Below are 7,594 nucleotides of genomic sequence, written 5' to 3'. Positions count from 1 at the left end.
ACTCCCCATGGACACTAGTTGTTTCTCAACAAGCAGTAACACCATAACCATCCACATAGTGTGGACAACATCATACCATAACCAACAAAAATAGTGACATATCATATACATCAACAAGGTAAAATCATAATGCATCAATATAAAACAACAAAACTCCTCATAGCATCATGAAAACAAATAACAATAATATCTCTCTCTCTCTCCTGAAGTAGCAGCGACAAACTGTCCATGAACACCACTCTTAACTAGCAACAACATCACTCAACTCAACATCAACATAGCATAGCCATCAGCAACACTAGTATAATATAAGAAGAAACATGTCATATGAAGCAATAAAACAACAACTATAGATACTCGGAAGCACCAACTACGTCAACCTCACTCTTCTCCAAACCAATAACAACATAGTGTACTGGCAGCAACAACAAACCATGGTTGATCAGTAGCAGAAAACTGGATATGCTCCCCTTGAGCATTACCATCATGTAACTAATGCCTTCTAGTTGAAGGATACACCTAAAGGACCAAGGGACTGACTATACAATATGATTGATATACATTATATGAATGGATTCCCTCATCAATGAATATTGACATCAAGGCTCTCTCTTTAACATGATCATGACCAATGATATTCAATACGGTGTAGTACATGGCTTGGTAATGAGATACAAGGCTATAAAAATACTATGACATGATATACAATAGCCCAAAGATGGCTGCAACAACTCAATTCAACACCAACTTGTCATGACTCATAACCTCCCTATCACCAACTCACGACAACGTAAACTTAATGATATGAACACTTTATTACATGGCTTCATAAGCAAGATACATAACTAAAACTGATGAAGTACAATATGAAGCAAGTGGTTGTTACATGACCAAAACTTATGCCTCTCCCAAGACATACTCAAATATTCTCCTTGACCATCACTACAAACATTTGTCCAATCAACAAGATGGTGAATGATCAACAATATATAAATATCATCATGCATACAAACATCAAAGTGTATAAGATAAAGCCATCATCTAGCAGCAAACAAAGTGATAACAACAGTAACTGATCATCATGAAATATGAAATAATAATCAATAATAGCATATAACCATGACATCAACTTAGCAGCATAAAAATCCAATATGTAACAACAACATAAATATAGCTCATGAACTTCAAGCAACAACATATGACAATCATCTCACATCATCCATAATGCATCAACCAACACATCTATATGATGGCAACAATAAACATGTCAAAAATATGTGCATCATTTGTAGCAGCAATGATCCACTCAAAGTGGCAGGAATCAAATCAACACATCTCACATCATAAGATAAGCCTCAAACTAATATGGCATCGAACCATAGATCCATGAAACAATAAATCTGATTCTAAACAATGGTCGAATGGGAGAACAAAGGACTTACATAGGAAATTGAACCTTATAGGACATATGTGTTATGGACAAGGTCTCTGTTGGGTGTGGAGCCTGATTATCTTCTTTATTCAAAGGTATGACCGCATTGGACCCCAGTTCGTAATGTGGCGGCAACACCGCCCGTAAAATGTGCGCCGCCAGGGGAGCGGGGGCAGTGCCCCTGAACCTAAAAATAGATGTAAAATTGCCTTGTAAAATGTTGTAATTTCGTAGTCAATCTGGGTCGTTCCTTAGGCAGAGATCTGATGGTAGAAGTTATGTTTAATTTAGGTTTTTTTTCCCTAGAAGACAACCCCTCACTATATATGAGGGAATTGTATTGTGTCTATGAATATCTGTATTTTGAGTGAGAAAGATAGAGGAGATTGTGTGAGAGAGAAGAGGGAATTACAACAAATCTACTGTAGGTTGTATCTCTTCAGTTTCCTGGATAATATAAAAGGAAGGGTTGGATGTTTCTCCATGGACGTAGCCCAAATTGGATGAACCACGTATATCTATGTCTCTCTTGTTTTATCTGTTTTCTGTGTTTATATTTCTGCAATATATTTTATGTGTTCCATTGCTATGTAATATATAATTTTCTAACAGTCTCCAAACATGAAACACACCCTTCCTTAATATCTTTGACCCTTTAGTGGTATTCCAAGCACCATTAAGCATTTTCGCACTAAGGGAATGGCCTAAGGTCCTTGAATATGCATGGGAGTGGAAAATTGATCCTTTTCCCTTAGAAATATGTTTTAATGCTAAAGTTTTTCTTTTGAAACATGTCATGTGCAAAAGGTTTTCATTGGGATGATGTTATGTAAACAAAATTATTTCCCATTACTAATAACCAACATGCATTCCTATAAAATAAAATTAAAAAAATGAGTGAAGGAGATTATCCCTTTTCCTCTATTTTTTGAATGGTTTGGTTGTTTTGGTTATAGCTTTATGTTAATATATGCTTAAATCGATATAAATAAAAACACAATCATTTTTCACTCTCTTTAATCTTATTTCCATTTTTCAACGATGCTTTTTAAATATGATCCACAAATTTAAATTTAATAAAAATCACACAATTATAGAGCTTGCATTTTATTTTTGATTCTACAACATAGTTATAATAGGTTTTCCCATTGTTATATCTATATATGTGTTTGTGTGTGTGTGTGTATGTTTGCATGGGGTATTTCCCCACCATGTCACAGGTTCAAAACTCATGGGGAGGGGCTGAGGAGTGGAAGCCACTCTGGGGGAATTAAGCTTTCCCAAGGGGCGTCCAAGCTCGACCAAGCCTCATACAATCCTAGTGATAAGCATCCCATCTTGGGTGGATTGGTCTTATTGGCTCGACCAAGCCTCGTACAATCCTAGTGATAAGTATCCCATCTTGGGTGGATCGGTCTTCTTCCAACCAATAAGCAGGTTGGCCCCGGACTAGTTACACATACACAAACTAAAAAATGCTTTCCATAATGTTTTTCATTTCTAATTTAATATTATTTTTCATTTTTATTAGTTTATCTTTATCTTTACAATTTTGATATGTTATTTTTTTATACTATTCATGTTTTTGTATATATATATACCCTTCACGCATATATATATATATATATATATATATATATATATATAATATATAAAAAAAAAAAATACATAAAATAATCATATATAAATTAAAAAATATTTTAATTTTTAATATTTTTTTTATTTTTTTGGTCATTCATTATGTTCAAATATGCATGTGTTAATTTTCCATTTATGTTATAAAAACTTAAATTATATTAACTAATATATTTATAAACAGTTCTGATAATAATAGAAATGTAATACTTTAATAATATGTAAAAGTTAATTTACAGAACTCGCATTTTCATTTCTAGTTTCCTAGAATTATAGTAGGCTTTTCCATCTATATATATATACTAACGCCCTCAAATCCAATATTAATACACAAGTATTTTTTATTAAAAAAATTTAAAAATGTCCATAGGGTAAAATAGATGGTGATGGGGTGTTATGTTAAGGCACTTTATCATGTGAAAGTCACTGGTTTGAAAATTCGGTGGGATAAAATGCTTAGAGTTTCTCAAAATAAAAATTAAGGGTGCAGTCATCTCAAGATTCATACCACTTAGCGCAAAAAAAAAAAACTAAAAACAAATATAGTAACACATAAACTCACTAGTATATACAAATATAATTATACAAATTTATTCCAACAAATTTAATCATTTAGATAATTAAAGAATATATTGACTTAAATATTTAGATTACATTTTAAATGAAAAATAACACATTATTATTATTAAAAACTAAGTCACCGGGTTTAGCTGATAAAATTGATTCAATGTGATGTTCCGCTCATTGTTGACGAATTTATTGGATGAGATTCACAAATATCAAGCCCAACCGGAACAATGAAAACATGAAATTTGCCAAGGTTTCTTGCACTAATGAAATATTGTCATTGAATGTTAAACTTGACAACAATAGAGAGATCAAGCAGTTAAACTAGTTTTGGGAGGATGTTGGGAGTCCTATTTTTAATTTATATTGAGTAATACTTATTTTTTTTTAAATGAATTATTTTCATTTTTATTTTAATAAAAAAATTCATTTCTATTTGTTTATTTTTATCTTCACAATTTTTATATTCTAATTTTTTATTTATACCATAGATACCTAAATTATATTAATTTATATATTTATAGATAGTTACAGTAGAAGTGTAAAAATTCCATAAAATATAAAAGTTATATAGATATAGATATAGAGAGAGAGATATATATTAAAAGATATATGTGTTTTTAAATTTCATTGTTATTTGTTAGTTTTAAATATATACTTGTCTTAATTTTTTGTTTATATCATACACACCTAAATTAATTAAATTTATATATTTCTAAACAGTGATAATAGAAATGTAATACTTCACTAATATATGAAATTTAATTTATAGAACTTGCATGTCCATTTATGACTTGAAAATAGAGCTATAATAGGTTTTCTCATTTTTTATATTATATTTTATATGTGTGTGTGTGAGAGAGAGAATTATGCTAACATTTCAAACCTAATATAATACGCTAGCTTTATTGATTAAAAAAATAAAAATAAAAACAAATATAGTAACACATAGAAACTCACTATTAAGTAAAATTATAATTATACAAATTTGTTCCAAGAAACTTAATGATTTAGATAGTAAACTAAAATATAAACTTGAACATTTAGATTTCATTTTAGATGAACAGTAACATATTATTGTGAAAAAAATTAAGTCATTGGGTTTACCTAATAAAATTGATTAAATTTGAACTTCTCTAAATTTCATTGTTGGACAAAGTTATTGGATGAGGTTCACAAATCTCAACGGCAACACGAAAAAGAAAAACATGAAAATCAATATTTTCATGAAACTAGTCTAAAAATCGATTGAAATTAGTTTTAAGTTCATTATGAATTCACACTAAATTCAAAAAGGTTTGTAATAAAAAAGTATAAAAATAATAAAACCATAAAGTATAAAGAATAATCGCCTTTAAAAAAATTACAAGTTTCCTGCACGAATAAATTGTCATCTCTGATAATCAAACTTGACAAGAAAGGTCACGGTGTCAATTCTCCATTATTATGTCATTGTGGTGCTGCGTTAGGGAACACAAACATGGGACTCGGTTTTTTGATTGTGTGATTAGAATTACAACACCAAGCTAACAAGAAGAGAGTTGGAGTGTGCAACAATGGTTGGAGCATGTGCCAAAACTAGCCAGTGTGTAAGGAAAACCCGAGCCTAGCCAAGTGTTGTGTGGAGCCAGTGTGGAACGAGCACTGAAGACATAACAAATTTCATGTTTTTTGTTTGTGACATGTCATGCTCACATTGCTCATTGTAGAAGGTGCATGCCTCCCGCCATGAACAAATTATAGCCAATAAACATTGACCTATGGGGTTTCACTATCACATTATTTGGTGACTACAATCATTGGTGGAGGTGATTTTGTTGGTGTTGCCATATCTAGTGTAACACCCTCCTCCCACATTTACCTAAGTTAATCAATTTTCTGGGGTAAACATGTGACGATAGGCTACTATGATCTTATTCAACTCCCCACGTACAGTTAAGTAACTGGAACCAAAAAAACACAACCAACCTTACCTTTTACACATGCTATAGAACCTCCAGGAGCCAACCAACCTTCCCATGAGTCCAACCCAGCATCTTACTGACCTAGAGCCTCAGTCGCTCCCATGACATGGGAATTCATGCGACTAGGGCCCTCTAGTCACTCGCATAGTAAGGGTATGCAAGCAACCGGGTTCTTTTTCAGCTAGTTTAGAACCAACAACCCTAAATTTTGTGCCACTTTTTCAGGGACAAGTCTCAGGCCACTTCTCAGAACTTCATGAAACTTCTAGAAATGAAAAGTAACATTGAAACAATAATACAAATGCAAATACTTGAACAAAAACTTGACTAGACCCCTACTAGCCATGATAGAAATTTTGTCAAATATGTCACAAATATGCATTCTATAGGTCATAACAAAATATCTGAACATAGGAGTATCATACTTATCTTATAATCACTAAGAAGCATTGATGCCTTATCATATTAGCTGAATTATTATCTATTAGGTCATATATTCATTATTCATTCATTTACAAATCAAAACATGATGAGAGCCATACATCATCATTGTCATAAATCATACTCATAACCAACATATAAACAAAAAAAATAGTAAGGATACAACAGCCATAGAATCCACATATAAACCGATACATTTACACATGAAATACCAAGGAGAAGGAACTCATATTAATGAATGAAAAATCCAACCGAGTTTGGGACTTCCACGAACCACCCGACCATAGGTTGGCTAAACCAAATCTTTCTTTCAGCCAATCACCCACGTTCCATATTCCAAGCATGAGTGTGGGACTCATAACCAAAAAAATAACCGAATGAGCATGGATGCCACTGGATTTCTCCACCTACACCATGAGGAATTTCACTGTCCCCTAGTCCCTAGGCTTTACCACAATTCATAGTTTGATTCAAGGATCACTAGGCCATAATAAAGACACCACGCTCCAGGATTTATTGTATAGCCTGTCATTCACCGGCCAAGGATTCCTAGGCCTCATCAAGGGAACCCACCTCTAAGCTTTACCGTATATCCCTCCATTCATCGGTCGAGGATTCCTAGGCCCACTGAGGAAACAGAAAATACATCTTTACTACAACCCATAGTTTGGTTCACGAGTTACTAGGTCATGGCTTTTCCATGATCCATAGTCTGGTTCAGGGATCACTAGGCCATGTGTTCTTCCCTTCAAATGTCTACCTCACTCAACTTTGAATCCATCCGAAAATCCATCTCCATCAGAACATGAGAACCCATAACCTCAAGGCTATCCAGAAATGGAAAGGCTAGGCTGAAAAAAATTGTCACACCTACAAAAACCCATGCCAATGACAACAAGAGAACCAAGAACATGCATGCATAATCGTGCATGCCAAAACTAGCAAGGAAATCACACAAGTAAATCGATACCTTCAAATAATCCCATTGTAACTTCTAGATCCTCCTCTTCCTTGCTTGATCCTTGCTTTCCTTTGCCTTCTTTTCTTTTCTTGATCCAATGCCGAAGTGCTCCAAGAAAAATCTAACTATCCAATAGTGTGAGAGAGAAAATAGAGAGAGAGCTCCAAAAATGAACTGAAAAAAGGTACCAACTGATCCTCATAATCCTTTTTATTAATGAGTCCTCTATTTTCTTCAATTTTCGACTATTTTCCTTCATTTTCCTCCTCACATGAAACATGTGACCTTTCACCTTATTTTTCTCCTAATTTCCATTATTTTCATAAACAAAAATTCCAATTAATTCAGCATGCCTTTCCAAAGCCTTTTCCATTGCCTTTGCCAACTTCCTTAGCCATAATAAACCAAATGAACACCCACACTAGGATTTTTTTTCCCAACATTTAGCTTGGAATAAGTGCCCCATAACCGTGGTTATTATTTTTCCTTTATTAACTTTTATTACATAGAATTTCACCAGGGCTGTTATAGAACCCTCCCCCTTGGGGGAACACCATCATCGGTGTTTAATGACACCTACAACTAACAAGACTG

This window comes from Pinus tabuliformis, chromosome 2_2 (genome assembly GCF_031772625.1).
Source record: "Pinus tabuliformis cultivar Carrire ecotype Pingquan chromosome 2_2, CPIR1, whole genome shotgun sequence".
Taxonomy (NCBI): domain Eukaryota; kingdom Viridiplantae; phylum Streptophyta; class Pinopsida; order Pinales; family Pinaceae; genus Pinus; species Pinus tabuliformis.
This window is presented reverse-complemented; position numbering follows the sequence as displayed.